General features: G+C 56.8%; 1 protein-coding gene across 2 annotated transcripts in view; it reads right to left on the bottom strand.

The window, feature by feature from the left end:
* FOXP4 (forkhead box P4) overlaps nt 1-16,228 on the bottom strand; it is a 66,139-nt gene that overhangs the window by 41,603 nt on the left and 8,308 nt on the right. The gene's annotated exons all lie outside the window — the stretch shown is intronic.

The following is a 16,228-nucleotide window of genomic DNA, read 5'->3' as shown; positions in this document are numbered from 1 at the left end:
GCGTTCAATTTACTCCAAAAAATAAACGTGCAGCAGCCCGAGCTGCCATGAACACGCTGCCAGCCTTTTACAGCGCCGGGGCAAAGCAAGCGCAACCCGTCTCTTACGAAAACACCATGTTTTCAGCTTTCTCCCAGCCTGGTGCAAGACATAAAACCCCAGGAATCCGGGCATTTTTCACCAGAATCCCAAAATATTCCACTTTGAGATGGGGGAGACAGCAGAGCTGAAGTTCCAGCGAGGCTGCACACCAAGCGCACGGAGCCTGCGCCGCACATTTCACCGTGAAAACCTCAGCAAAGTTAACACATCGCCACAAAGCGCTTCAGCTCCCAGCAAAACCAGCACTTCCCAGCAGGAAAAAAACACCCGGCACAAAGTTTGCCGCCCGGTCGAGGAAACCCCAGGGTACCGCGGGGCTGGGATGTGGCAAAAAACGAGAGCACGGCGGCGCTTCCGAAAACACCAGTTGGAAAATCCTCCCTTTCTCCCAGATGCCTCCGTGCACCCCTTCGCGCTGCTGTACCCCCCCATCCCGCCGTACCCCTCGGATGCTCTCCAAGGACCAAGCCCCTGCTGCAGGGGCTACAACACCCACTGCATTTTCAGCCCCACAGGAGCCCCCCACCCCCCCCAGTTTTGCAGCTCTTGCGCTTCATTTCATGCGATTCCAGGCTTCCCCCTCGCAAGGCAAGAGCAAAACCACTTCTCCTTCGTGGACGGGTTTTATCCCTGTAAACTCTCCTCTTACACCCAGGGCACAGGGGCAGAACCACCCGGAGGTGGCGGCTCTTCCCCAGGTCCCGGGTGCCCCTGGGTGCCGCAGCAATGCCGGGAGCAGAGCCGGGGGGTGCCGGTAGTCTTGGCTGCCATCCGGAGCTGCCTTCGGCCAACACGAGCTCCCGAGGCACCGCGCCGAGCTGGGGGACCAGGGCACCGGGTGAGACACAGGCTGGAAAAGCTTCTCACACCCCAACATGTGGCCGGCTGCAGGGGGCTGGGTGCCAAGAGCATCCCTTACCCCCCCGAGCGTGAAACGCTATTGACATTAAGGCAGAGGGGCGAGGGGGGGGACTCCCCAAGAGCTCCAGGGTTGGTTTCAAAGCCAGGAGATGCGGCGTCTTTGCTCAGTTGGCTGCGATGAGGGGGCAGGTCGTGAGCTGTAAACCTGAGGGTCCGTGCCCTTTCCAGGGGAAACTCCTGGATCCGGGACGGCACCGGAGGGAAAACCACCCCCCGCAACCAGCATCGCCCCCTGCTGCTGCCGAGCCCCCCCGGGGCCGCGTCCAGCCCCGACAGCGCGGGTTGGGGACACCGAAAGCCCCACCGGAGCTGAGGGTCTCTCCCCCCCTTCCCAACACCCACTTTGCTCCCTGGAAAAGCGCAGGACACAGTTTTATCCCATTCAATCCCACTCCTTCCCCGGAGCGGGATCAGCGTTCATCCATCACCGCTCGCAGCCGACCAGCGAGTTTCAGACAGGAGGGAAAGAAAGAAAGAGGGCCGGGGAGAAGAAATACTGCTTCTCCCTTTTTCTTCTCTTTTTTTTTCCCCCCCCATTTTCCCCCCTCCCCGCCCCAAAAGACAGAAAGACAAACCGCGAACGACATAATTGCTGAAATGTGGCGTGTAATAATAGCTATTCAGAAGCTGATCATTCATATTAAACAGGGTGAAGCAAGCTTCTCATTTGCATGTTTGAGATTATATGCATTTCAGAAGTCATTTCCGCGGGGTATATGACTGACATTAATTCCCATGTGGAGCTGCCGGCTCCCTCCCGCCGTCCTGGCACTGCCAAACCCGCGCAGGGTGACACACCGGTGGCCGCCGGAGAGTTCAAGGTTAACGGGATTATTGGGTTTTGGCTTTGTTGGAAGCGCAGGAGCCGGGACGCCGGGGTGGGAGCCGGGATGAGACCACAGCCCGGTTGGAGCATCTTCCCCAGAAAGGATCGGGAAAGGATGGGATGCTTGCCTACGGACGCTGCGCTAGGAGCAAAAAAAGCTGGAAGAAACAAAACGCCTTTTCCCCTCGAAAACTCCATTTGCTCCATCCTCCCTCAGACGTCAACCAAGAGCCTGCAGGAATATTAAATGATGATTGCCGTTACTTTTCTCATTTTCCTTCCGAAATTGTGCCGACTGCTCCGTGCTTGGGTCCCGCGGGGAAAGCCCGGCTCTGCCCGTGTCCGGCAGACGCAAGGCATCGCCACCACCAGAAAAGAAAAAAAAGGACTTGACTTTTATATGGAGACCAAGAATATCCAGAGTTACAACAGGAAGTATTAAAAAAGGAAAAAAAAAAAAAAAAAAAGGAAAAAAAAATGTTTTTGGAAAGGATATAAAACTTTCCTGGCTTCGGGGCATAAACTGAAGCTTAACTATTGGGAATTAGGAGGAAATCTCTTCTGGTGGAGGAGCTGTAGCCGGGGGCTTGCTCTGCCGGCCCCTGCCAGAGGCAGGATGCTGGAGCAGATGAAGCGGCGCTGGGGTCCAGCTGGGTGATTCCCGCAGCCCGGGACACGGGGCCAGTTGGGTTCCCTCTCCAAGTCTAGTAAAAAACCGACTTCCCGTTCGCAAACCCTACTGGGATGCTGGTGCGTCTGGGTTCCCAACGCTGCAAGGGAAGTCATAAAAGAAAGTAATAATAATAATGAAAATATTTCCATTCGTATAAAAGTTTTACAAAACCTTACAGGGGGAAAAAAAAAAAGAAAAAGAAAAAAAAAGAAATGAAGCCAGTGTCTACGATGTTATAAAGTCGATTTAAATTAGGAATGAGTGCCTTTTCCAGCCGGGGCTGATCCGGGATGGCTGAAGCCGCGTTGGGAAGAGCAAAACCCCGGCTGCAAGCACTGCAGCACACGGGCATCCCCGCGCACCGACGGGAGGGCTCTGCAGCACCCCAGCCCCAGCTTTTCATCTATTTTAGTTCAAAACGGTCCAATATTTTAGGGATTCTCCGTACCCTGGCATCCAGAGGGTCTAACCGGGATGAGACCTTCCCCTAGGCATAAAGGCAGGGACCGTGCCCAGACAGTCACCGCAGAAGATACAACACCCCCAATGAGGTAGAAAAGGATGGTTTTAGTTAAAAGGGGAGGGGAGGAGACCCCTCTAATGGCAATGAGCAACAGAAGCTGTGCAAATGGATTGCTAATTACCATTTCAGACTCAAAAATCACTTCACTGAATAAGCACTCTGCCTCCCCCACCCCCCCCACCCCCCCTTTTTACTTAAACGTGCACCTTTCGCAGGACAAAGAAAAGGAAACAGAGAATTACAAACGGAGCAAAGAATCCCCCTGCCTTTAGCAGTACCATATGGCAATGAGAGTATATTAATTACCGTTGCTTTTTAATTAACAATTGCTTCATCATCGGAGCAGTAACATTTCCTTGACATCCCCTGACTTGCCGCTAACCTGTGAAGCGCGCGCGCCACGCCAAGTCATCAATTCATTTTTATTGACATTCCGCCCCCCCCCAAACAGGCACGATACCAGGGTTTTCCAATTAACACCTCCACACTCTCTAATTAGCGCAATTAACAGACTGATGGATGCCCAGAGCTTCCCTGCCAGGGAGGGTGCAGATCAGCTGGCCAGGCTGTTGGACACGGTTCCCGACACACGTGTGCCCGACACGCGTGTGCCGCACTGCCTGGGGTCCCGCGGGAGCAACACGTGTGTGCCACGGAGCCCGGCATCGCCACGGAGCCCGGCATCGCCACGGAGCCTTTCCGAGCCCCGGCAGAAAGGGGAGGACAAACACACCAGAAAACTCGAAGCAAAGCTTTACACCCAAGGACGCGGGGTCTTTAGGAGCGGGAAGAGGAGACGAAGCATTTACGGAGCGACTCCTCCCCAAAAGCTCCCCAGGAATTTTGGGGCGCCCAGACCCACCCGAAGCGATGCCGCTTCTCCATCCCATTCAGCTCCACGGCCGTGAAAATCTAAATGGCGCTTCTCAGCCCCCGGGACACGCAGGAACAGGTACAGCCAAGGCCATGAGCTCCTAAGGACCGACTGCCCGAACACCTATTTTAGCCGCTTCTCCGATTTTTAAACATCCTCAATACCGCGGTCCTCAAGGGCTCCGTAACTTTGGGCTGCCCTTCGCGGGCTGCCGGCAGGACTGGGGCTGTGTATGGACCCTGCATCGCGTCCCTCCTGCCAGCGGGTCCCTGTCCCCATCCCCATCCCCATGCCACCAGCTGCCCCTTGGCCTCAGTTTCCCTATACGCAAACCCAAAGAGCATCCCCAGCTCGAAACCACCACCCAGGAGGGATGGGGGATGGCCAGTGGGAAACACTGGTGGGAAAAACGCTTCCCCCCACGTCTCCGTCAACTGAGAAAGTCCCCGGTGCCCAACCGCATTTCATAAGGCACAGCACAGGTGACACCACGCGTTTATGAGCAACCTGCTACCACGATGCTCCAGAGGCTTTTTCCACCCTTCCCACCACATCCCAGCCCCAAAGCTGTTTTCCAGACCCTTCCTTCCAGCTCCAGCCTCGGCAGGACCCGGAGGGGAGCAGGGGGCTGCCCCACGGCACGGCGAGGGCTCTCCCCCCAACAGCCTCTCCTGCGGGTACCGGTAGGTGACGGAGGAGCACGGACTGAGCAAATCCCACCCAAAGCCGTCGGAATTTCCACGGGATACTCCTCTGCACGGCTGGGAGGTGAGGAATAGGGGAAGCTGGATCCCAGGCACCGGATCTGCTCCCAGCTATGGAAAGTTGAGTGACCTGCTCATCCGGATCCCTGCCCCTCCGGATCCCTGCTCGTATGGATCCCCGCTCCTCCAGATCCCTGCCCCTCCGGCTCCGGCACCGCCGAGGCTTTAGGAAGCGGCTGGCTAATCTTAAAAGGCTTCGGCTTGAAGAGAAGCGGCAGCCGGGATTGCTCGGAGAGTGGCTTTTTACCCTTTAATTAACACATAAACACATGGAAATGTGGAAAGGGGATTAAAATAAAAGTCTGGGGGAGCTGAAACGAATCTGGAGCATTACTGTAAATTAGAAGAGATTTAAGGAACCAAGGACTGGCTAAGCCTGGGCACCGCTTTAATGGGATCTCACCTCTGGGCACTTTCATCTCCCACTTTCATCTCGCTCCCAGCAACTTCTTTGCGAAGAACCAACCTGCGGGCGCTGGCCCTGGCCGGCGGGGAGACCTTCGCCCCCTGCGGCTCTCCGCGCCTGCCCACCGCCACGCCATCGCCACCCCGGCGGCCACCGGCAACCCTCAGGCAGCGGCGAGCATTTGCCGCTACGTGGAAATCAAGCGAGAACAACCACAGCCAGGTTTTTCTCCCCAAAAAGGTGGGTCACGCCATTCAAAGAGCCGGGAGATCACCTGGAAGCGTGAGCACCACCAACGAGGGAAGCCACCGGGACCGTGCCGTGTCGGTCAGCAGGATGTGGCACTTACTGCTTGCGTCCCGACGAGCCCACCTCTCCGAAACACGTCTCCTGCGGAAGCATCCTTTGCTCTCTGGAGCATCCTTTGCTCTCCAGAGCATCGAGGACACGCCAGCCGTAGCCAACCCCACAGGAGACCCTCGGTGCCCACCCCAGCGCACCATCCTGAAGCTCCGGAGATGCCGACGGCTGGCTGGCGCATCTCCCGTTCCCTGCCAAGCTTCAAGGAAAAGAAAATCCCTTCCGGCACGGATGCAGGGATGGACGGACGGTGCCGGACGGTGCCGAGGGGGTGCTGGGCACGTGCCGGGCACCGGGGCCGCTGCTCCATCCTGCGTTCCCTTGCTGTGCTCTTGAAAAGATTAAAAAAAATAATAAAAAAAAAAGAGCCCCACTCCATCTCATTAAGAAAGTAAACACAAGAGCCGTCTAAGTGTCTAATTAAGCTTCTAATTAGTCCCTGCTTGTTACTAATGCAAATTAGATTACGCCGCTTAACTACAGCATGTCCACAACACCCTTGTTAATTGCGGCCTTTTGAAATTAAATTACTCCCTAATTAGCATATCAAAGCCATTGATTCGGAGCCAGGAAAGATGAGGGCAGGAGGAAGCCGAACGCCAAGTTTTGTTAATCAGGGACTTCTAATTAAATAGTGACGTGGCGCACGGGGGCTCCTGCCTCGCTGCTCGGGAGCCGCATGTGTGGGCCCAGGGGGGACCCCGAGCAGGGCAGCACCCTCGGTGGGTGCTGGCTGGGTGGGTGTACCCACTATGGCTCACCACTGCCATGCTGGAGCATCCCTGCGGGGCTGGGGTGCTGGTCCAGCATCCCAATGGATCGGGGTGCTGGTCCAGCATCCCTGCAGTGACTGGGTACTGGTCCAGCATCCCCGTGGGTATGGGACGCTCATCCAGCATCCCCGTGGATCAGGGTGCCGGGCCAGCATCCCCATGGGTCTGGGATGCCGGTCCGTCATCCCCATGGATCAGGGTGCTGGGCCAGCATCCCTGTGGGTCTGGGATGCCGGTCCAGCATCCCCATGGATCAGGGTGCCAGTCCAGCATCCCCGTGGATCAGGGTGCCAGTCCAGCATCCCCGTGGGTCTGGGATGCCGGTCCAGCATCCCCATGGATCAGGGTGCCAGTCCAGCATCCCTGTGGGTCTCGGGTGCTGGTCCAGCATCCTGCGGGATTGGGTGCTGGTCCAGTATCCATATAAGTCAGGGTGCCTGTCCAGCACCCACATCCCAGCAGATGCCACTGCTGGGAGGCAAAGCCCAAACTCCAGGAAGCCCCCGTGGAGCTACGCCTGCCACCGCAGTGCCAGGATCCAGCCCTGGCAGCAGGGAAAGAGGTTAAAGCACAACCCAATTTCTCATCCCCCCAAAAAAACTTGCTTTCCCTCCGCCCAATGTGTTCCAAATGGGAATCCAAAGGAAAACTCCTCTGAAGTGCAGACACAGCCCCACACAGAGCACCCCCAAAATCCGTGGGCACCCCCGCAGGAGCAGAAGAGGGACCCGAGCGAGGGCAGACAGGGCTGGAAACGGGCAACGGCCTCTCTCACCTGTAGGACCCCAAATCCAACTTGGCACAAAAAAAAACCCCTCGCCGCAATGGGGGATGGGACAGCGCGTGGCACGGGGAGGGGACAGCGCATGGCATGGGGAGGGGACGCCTGCGCCGGTGGCCCTGGCATCAAATCACCCCTTGCCCAGGGCTCCGGATGGGGGGGATCCATCCCCCATCAGCCATGGGGCGCCCATGGAGGAAACACCCCCCCTCCATCGCAGGCACCGACCGGTGTCCGACACGGATCCACTCTTCCAAGAAAACCAAAGCACCTCGGCACCCGCTTGAGTCATCGCCAAACTCCCCCCAAATCCCCAGCCCCAAATCCACGACGGGACATAAACAACGGCGGCACCACGGAAGAGCCTGGATCTCGAAGCGACCGGGTAGATTCACTCCAAGGAGAGCAGAAATGAAGCGAACGCCTATTTTTTTTTAAGTTACTTCAATAACTTCCTGAATGACCCAGTTCTTTAAATTTTATAACTTTTCCTCTCTCTCTTTTTTTTTTTTTTGTTAAAAGAGGTGGGAAGGCAAAAAAAAAAAATAAAAAATAAAGGGACGAAGATTGGAAAAGTTTAATAGAGGGAGAAAAACTCTATTAAAAAAAAAAAAAAAAAAAGACGCAGGCAGCCCATCTCGGGGGAAAGAGTCGCAATATTAAAGAAAGGAAAAAAATCGCTTCTCCGGCTGCCGAGCCAGAGGAGGAGAATAGAGCGGCTTGAAGAGAAGGAGCCGCGCGCTTTTAATTGAAAAGAGGGAGATTCAAATGAACTATCCAATATCCCCCATTAAAGAAAGGAAGAAAGACGGACCCTGGCCGCTTTGCTACGCCAAGAAATTGCTAAAGCCCCAACTTTCTTTCTCTCCCCCGAAGTTATAGGAAAGAGGGATGAGAGAAAGGAAAGGGGGAGGAAAAAAAAAAAAAAGGGTCTTTCATACAAGAGGAACTCAAGGGAGTGGGGGAGGAGGGTGGGAAGAGAGCCCAAGTTTTATTCATTTATTTTATGAGATGAGTAAAAATAATATATATTAAAAAAAAAAAAGAAAAAAAAAGAAAAAAAAAAGGCAAGAGTTTTATAATGTCACAGTGTTTGGAAGCAGCAGCAGGGGAAGAGAGGGGGGAAAGCAACTAAGAAGAGAAGGGCCAGCTCCAACCACCCGCCGCACGAGCCTCTCTCCCAACGAGATTCAATTAATTGATAACAAGAGGCATCAAATTAATTTTTCAAGGATGTTAGATTTTGATGAAGGAAAAAATCTCTCTGATTTTAATCGGGGCGGCGTTTAAAAGGCATAAATGAATATCCCTTTCTAATCATCTGAGGCGCCGAGGAAGCACCAAGCGGTTAACGTGAAAATTCAAATCGTTTAATTAGGGGGGGGCCGAGGGGAGGTGGCCGCGGTGGGGGAAGGGGACCTGGGTTTTTCTTTTTAAAGAGCTTTATGAAGAAATTATTTTTAAAATGATTTCTTTCAAGCATCTTTGCTCTCCCCCCCCCACCCCCCCCCCCCTCGCCCCGAAACGCACCCAGCACTTGTAAAAACACATCTCAGAGGTTCTTCTTTTTGAATAGAGAGCGTTCCCCGTCACAATCTAATTAACAAAAATGATAATGAATAGGGTGGGGAAAAAAAAAAATAATTCATGGGGAACAAAAAAAAAAAAAAATAAATTCTCCAAACTCCCAGGAAAAAAAAAGAAAGGAAAAAAGAAAAAAAAACCCGGGAGGAAGAACGTGTGATTTGTGATTTCCCCACGCGCAGAAGTCGCCGTCGAGAGCGAGTTCCACACGGGACGGGGGCTTTGAGGTACGAACACACACACACACACACCCACCCACACACACACCCCCCCAAATCCTACTGAAATAGTGAAAAGCACCCCCCACGGCTGGCGGGGGACAGACCTGCAGCCAAAGCCCAGCCCGGCGGCGGCAGCTGCAGGGACCGGCACAGCACGGACGGACCACGGTGCACACGTGTGCACACACACACACACGTACACACACACACACGTGTGCACACACACGCTGTGCACGTCTGCACACACAACTTGTGCCCGCACACCCCCGTTGTGCACGTTTGCGCACGCACACACCTTGTACATGTTTGCACACACACACGTTGTACGTTTGCACACACACACGTGTGCACACACCCCCCCCCTCGTGCACATCTGCAGACACGCACATGCACACCCCCCCCGTTGTGCACGTTTGCACACCCACCCCCACACACCCCCACAGTGCACGTTTGCACACACACATGCACACCCCCCATAGTGCACGTTTGCACACACCCCCACGCCCACACACCCCGTTGTGCACATTTGCACACACACCCCCACACACCTCGTTGTGCACATGTGCACACACACCCGTGCACACATTCCCCCGTTGTACATTTGCACACACACACCTGCGCACACACATTGTGCACATTTGCACACACACATGCGCACAACCACATAGCGCACGTCTGCGCGCGCACACGTGCATACACGCTGCTGTTGTGTATGTTTGCGCACACACGCGTGCCCACACCCCCCCACTGTGCACATTTGCGCACGCATGCGTGCCCACACCCCCCCACTGTGCGCATTTGCACACACACATCCCCTGCTGTATGCCTGCACACACACGTGCACATTTGCACACACACACGCACACCCCCACGGTGCAAGTTTGCACACGCACACGTGCCTACACACTGCGGTTGTGCACGTTCGCACACACGCACGCACACACCCCCCTGTTGTGCGCATCTGCACACACACACGTACACACCCCCCCGTTGTGCGCATTCGCACTCACACACATGCACACACACCCTGTTGTGCACACACACACTGTTATGCACATCTGCACACACACACACCTGCACACACACCCCTGTTGTGCACATCTGCACACACACACGTGCACACACACCCCTGTTGTGCACATCTGCACACACACACACGTGCACACACACCCCTGTTGTGCACATCTGCACAAACACACACGTGCACACACACCCTGTTGTGCACATCTGCACACACACACGTGCACACACACCCTGTTGTGCACATCTGCACACACACACACGTGCACACACACCCCTGTTGTGCACATCTGCACAAACACACACGTGCACACACACCCTGTTGTGCACATCTGCACACACACACACGTGCACACACACCCCTGTTGTGCACATCTGCACAAACACACACGTGCACACACACCCTGTTGTGCACATCTGCACACACACACACCTGCACACACACCCTGTTGTGCACATCTGCACACACACACGTGCACACACACCCTGTTGTGCACATCTGCACACACACACACGTGCACACACACCCCTGTTGTGCACATCTGCACACACACACGTGCACACACACCCTGCTGTGCACATCTGCACACACACACACGTGCACACACACCCCTGTTGTGCACATCTGCACACACACACACCTGCACACACACCCCTGTTGTGCACATCTGCACACACACACACCTGCACACACACCCTGTTGTGCACATCTGCACACACACACACCTGCACACACACCCCTGTTGTGCACATCTGCACACACACACGTGCACACACACCCTGTTGTGCACATCTGCACCCACATATGCCCACATGCCCCGCTGTACATGCTTGCACACACACGTGCACAACCCCCATAGCGCACGTTTGCACACACCCCCCCCAATTGTGCACATTTGCACACAAACACGCGCACACACCCCCCGTCCGTGCTCCCGGCCACGGCTCCCCAGCCCAGCTCCAGCGGCCGGGACGCACCAGCATTTTGCAAAGGCTCCTCCAGCGCCTCCCAGCAAATCCCTGCCGCGCTGTAAGTCTCTGCCCACCTGCCCGGCTCACACAATTATTTTTTTGCCCCGTCGGTACCACCCGCGGCGGGGACATCCCGGGAACACCCAGCCTTTCTGCTGCAGCGTCCCGCCAGCGGCAGAGCCCCCAGCCCGCCCGGGGCACACGCAACAACGCGCCTCGCACGCGCAACGTCCCCGCCATCCCCTTGGCACGCAGCCTGAACGCCGCGTTGCCCCCATCGAGGCACCCGCCCACCGGAGCCTCGGGCTCTTCCTCCCGCAGGGCATCATCGGCCCACGGGAGGCGAGGAAGAGGAGGGATGTGGGGAAACATCCGAACTCGCCCAGGAGGAAGCACCCCTGGGAACGGTAAAGGCAGTGCGGGGTGGAGGAAGGCTCCCAACGAGGGGAAAGCTCTTAAATACCAATAAAAACCAAGCTCCAGGAGCTCCCCCCCCAGCCCCATCCCTTCAGGGGAGGCTGCAAAAGGCCCGGGCAGAGCCCGGGAGGAAGAAAAATGAGCCGGAGCAGGTGAGGGACAAACCCGACCGGGATGAAGAGCGATGGCGGGGCCATCGGTGTCAGGGACCCGGCGCTGGGACACAACCCCCCCGTGTCAGACCCCAAGCAAAATCTCCCAGCTGAGTTTGCCCAAAGTCAGGCCGGAGGTTGCTAAAAGTCTCTTCTGGCCTTTAAATAATCCGGAGAGGAGGAAAAGAAAGTCACGGCGCCTACGGAACAGGAGGGAGGAACTCGGATGCTGCAAGTTTTCCCAGACTCCGTCATGTTTGTGCAAAAATTCATCCAGAAAAACGCTCTGTTTAACACGCTCCCCGCGCACACCGCCGCTTTCCACTGCAAATCCCATTTCTATGCAGGAAGAGGCCTGGTTTCCATCCAGAAATTATGCTGCTCACGAGGAGGGAGAAGAAAAAAGGCGGTGGGGGGGAAAGAACTATCCTTGGGCATTTTCAAACTCCCGGTCTGAAGTCCATTTTTTCTGCATCCAAACCAGAGGCGAGCATGACCCGAGGCCGGCTCCGACTCGCAGCCACCGCCAGAGCCGGGCTCGGTGCTTTCCAACAACCTTCCCGATTTTATTTCTGCACAGCTCGGCTCCATCTCGCACGGATTCAACACCTCCCGGTCTGCACCCCCCCCCCCGCCCCCGAGCAAACGGCCGCCCCGAAGACGAACACAGCTCCCGACAGCCGCGACGTCTCTGCTCAGAACAAGCGACTGGAATAAGATGAGGAATTTCTCCCAGTGCTTTCTTAAAAGCCGGGAAGTGGCGTGCCCAGCGGAGAGGCTGGGCTGTCCCGGGGTCTCACACCGGGAATGGCGATGGGTGGCCACGGGAAGGTGCTTTTAACATTTTGGGTGCTGGGGAAGAGGGTACGGCTCAGCAGAGAGGCACGGAGCATCCCTCCGGCTGGGGGAAGCGTTTCCCCACACAGACCCTGTGCCGAAGCCAAGAGATCGCCAGGGTCCCTCCGTGCCCCTGCTCCGGGTGACCTGGAGGAGCCACAATCCAGCTGCCACGTCCTCATCCTGGGGAGAGCATCCCCCTCCAGCACCCTTGGCTGGGGAGTCCGGCAGGGCGACACTTCGCCCAGCGCACCCACGGCTGCGGGATGCAGCAAGAGCATTTTCCCCGGCGTTCCCGGCGGGATGGCAGCGCATCCCGTGGTTTCAGCGTCCCTCTGGACCGCCGCCAGCACCAGGAAGGTGATCTAGTCCCACAGCATCACTTCGGTGTCATCCCCAGGTGATGCCGATCCATCTGGGCGCCCAAGCCCTCTCCATCCCTAGAGCTCAGCCCTTACCACGCCGCACGTCGGGACACAGCACCTTCCCGAATCCGGGCAGCGCACCCCTGCTTTATGGATTGGGATGGAGCTATGGGAGGATGAAGCGAATCGACAGAGGCTGTGCAGCAAACCTGTGGCAGAGGCGATTTGCACCTCCCGAATCCCAGGCAGCAGGCGATGCTGCCTCCCGAGACCAGCGAGATTCCCGAAAAAGCCCAGCCGCGGGGTGCAGAAGCCCCCAGGAGCAGCACGGAGGTGGCTGCTGATGCTCCAGGCCACAAGTGGCCAGGCTGCAGTGGCCAAGGAGGCCACCAGCACCTTCCCGCCGGCATGGGACAGCCATCACCGTGCAAATCCAGGGGATTATCGCTGTTCGTGTGGTGTTAGATACGTCCTCACGGCAAAGCACCTTGAAAAATTGTGGTGTCCCCCCCCTTAAAAATAATCCTCATTCTGTAAAATATTAGTTTATGATGCACCAATTCCAAGCTGTAACACCCCGCATCTTGCCCAGCCCTGCAGCTCTCGGCTGCCACGTCCCAGGGGACTTGCGAGCACCCATGGGTGCTGGGGCAGAAAGGGGGTCGACATGTGTGTACCCCCTGCCCGGGGTGGACTCACTGATGGGAACCGCAATCCTCCGCAACCAGCTCACATCATCTTTCCGCATCTCCCGCTGAGCCAGGGTCACAGACATCCCTCTCCCCGCCGTCCCCAAAGCGCATCTTCCCGGGTGGGGAGCGAGCACTCCGTGACCACTGGCTGCAGGACACGGGTCCGTCACCGGTCACCCCAGGCCACCAACCCACGGGACATCCCCGGACCAAAAACCATCACATTACAGCGAGAGAAGGCAATGACACTGGGATATCACATCAGGCAAGACACGAAGCGGACACAGTCCAGGTCACCAAGTCCCCCAGGGACACGTCCCACCTCCCTGCCCGGCGACGAGCCCCCAGCATCTGCCAGGGATTTTAAAATGCCAATTATTATTTTAAACCTCCAGCTAAAACCAGCTTGTTCCCAGCCCCAGGGCGATTCCCGGAGCAGTTATATCTGCGACAGCGATGGCCAGCGGAGATCTCCGCTGCAGTCGGGAAGGACCGGTCCTGCAGCGAAAGGAGATGTGTGTCCCCTCTGAGGGCAGAGGGCTGGGCTCCGTCTCTCCATCCCTCTCCCGGACAGACGGGCACGGCCGCCGTCTCCTCCCGCAGCAGCCCAACTGGAAACCCAGCAGCCCCGACGCTCCCCACCGCAGCACCCCCCGCTCCGGTACGGCAGGGACCCGAGTCACCAGATGGCACCGACCTTCCCCAAAACCAGCATCAATCCCCAAACGAGCCATTTTACCCATTAAACTTTATCTCGTTGCGTTTCTAAACGGACTGGCCTTTTCATCAGAATATTTTAAAACCTAGAACCCAGGGGAAAATCGTTCCGGCACTGGAACTGCTCATTTTTCGCCCAGGCGATGCCGGCGCCGGTGCGGTACCCGCGTGGTGCGGGAACAAGGTGGCGTTTGATGCGCAGACGGGGCTGCACCGACAGCCCCCAAGTTTGACCCAGATTCGGAGCCGTGGCTCCACTTCCCAGGGAAAAAAAAAAAAAAAAAAAAAAAAGACATTTGTTCAGGGCTCGAGCCCCGCCAGCATCAAGGGAAAGACTTCAAGGGATTTTGAAAAAGGCCCTAAAAGCAGGCTCGGCCACGCGAGGTATAAATAAAAACCCGGTTTAAAAGGAGAAACATGAATAACCTGAATAAAGCCGTGCCGACCCCGACCTGCCCGATGCATCCGGAGAGTCCGGAGCATCCCGAGCAGAGCCCGGCCCCAGGGACCCGTCCCAGTAAGAGGAGCCGGGCTGGTCCCTGCAGCCCCCCGACTCCGCCGCTGCCAGGGGGAGCGGAGGAGCCGGGGAAACTCAGACCCAAATTTCAGCACGGACCTTCCGCCCGTCGCGACGGCAAAAGAGGGATGAAACGAACCTCGTGTCGCCCCACGGGAGCGGAGCTCGGCCAGAAACCCCTCACTGGGGGGGTTTCTCCAACACGCTCGCACCCCCCATCCCGGCCAAGATGGATTTTTAGGACATTTGCCTTTAGCTGTTTTTCTCCGGAGTGCATTGGCTGAGCATCTCCCTGCCCAAAATACACAACAAACCCCCAATTTGGGGAGATTTTCCCCAAGACCACAGAGATGCCTCCGCGGGCTGGCACTTGCTCGCCCCCCCATACACGGCAGCGATGCCCCACACTCGGCAGCCCCCACATCCCTTCCCTGCCAGAAACCCTCCGAGGAGGGACCAAAAAACGAGAAAACCCGCATCCAGGTCCGCCTGCACCTGGTGCACATCTGGGGCCTTTTCCCTCCCCTTCTTGCACGTCCCCCCCCAGCCCTCCCGAGCGATCCCAGGGGCTCCATCAGCCGGGCGTGATGTGCAAAACCATCCACCACCCGACCCCCCCGCTGCCGTAACGCAGGATCTGCCGGAGCATCGCGGGCACCCGAGAAGCGAGCGCCTGATCCTGACCCCTCCAGAGGGGACACCCCCAAGCACCAGTAACACCCCCCCACGCAGGCGTCTTCGGAGCCTTTCCCAGGGCGTTTCAGTGGTTTTACCCCCATCCGTCGGGGTCTTCTGGGGAAACCAGCACCGCTCTGACCCCGGCCAGCCTCGCAGGGGTGCAGGATCTGGCCCCGCACGTCCCAGTCTGCCCAGTCCTCTCCTTCACCTGCTTCTTGCCTTCCACCTGCATGGGTCAAACCCAGACACCCCCCCCCCCGGCAGCACCCTACAAACCCACCACCCCCAGCGCCACGGGGGGTCAGAGGGGTGGGAACGGGACCCACTGTGGGGGGAGAAGAAAGGCAGGAGCACCTCGGACCACAGGGACAAATTGGGAGCGATGGGACACGCAGCAGCGGGACCTTCTTCCTCCCCCCAGCCCCAGATTTACCCGCACGGCAGGGGACAAACGTCCCTTTTGTTTTCCAAACGAGAAATCACTTCGATTTTTGCGGTTTTAATTTATTAAGGGCGAACATCTGTGCCAGGCGGAGCGGTCGCAGCCTGGCTCCCCAAAGCCCGCTCCCGGCGGAGCCGAAGCCAAGCACGGGAAAAGCGGGAGATGGGGACGGGGGAGACCAAAACCCACCACATCCCACCAGGACCCCCCTGCGGAGATGCAGGATAAAAGTGGCATCGCTCCGGTTGGGAAGCGACTTCACCGTGGGGAAAGCAGGTTGGGGAGGAAAAGGGAAAAGCGTAAATACTTTGGAAAAATCCCTGGAGAAGGGCAAAGCTGGAGACAGCACTTTATACAAGCACGGTTTTGCCCCTACCCGAATCCATCGCAGAAAAATAAAGGGTTTTTTTTTTCAGCTACGCACAGCACTTTTTCAAAATCCGCGTTTTCAAAATCCGCGTTTTCAAAATCCGCGTTTTCAAAATCCACGTTTCCTGCCACAGAAGTTACGGGACACTTTCCCCCCAACCCCACTTTTATTTTCTCTCCTTCTTCCATTTTTTTTTTTTTCAATAGGCCCAACGATGCCCTATTTGTATTCCAGATGCGAG

Source organism: Larus michahellis, chromosome 21 (genome assembly GCF_964199755.1).
Source record: "Larus michahellis chromosome 21, bLarMic1.1, whole genome shotgun sequence".
NCBI lineage: Eukaryota > Metazoa > Chordata > Aves > Charadriiformes > Laridae > Larus > Larus michahellis.
Note: the sequence above shows the minus strand (reverse complement) of the source record. Positions and strands in the feature narration are given on the sequence as shown.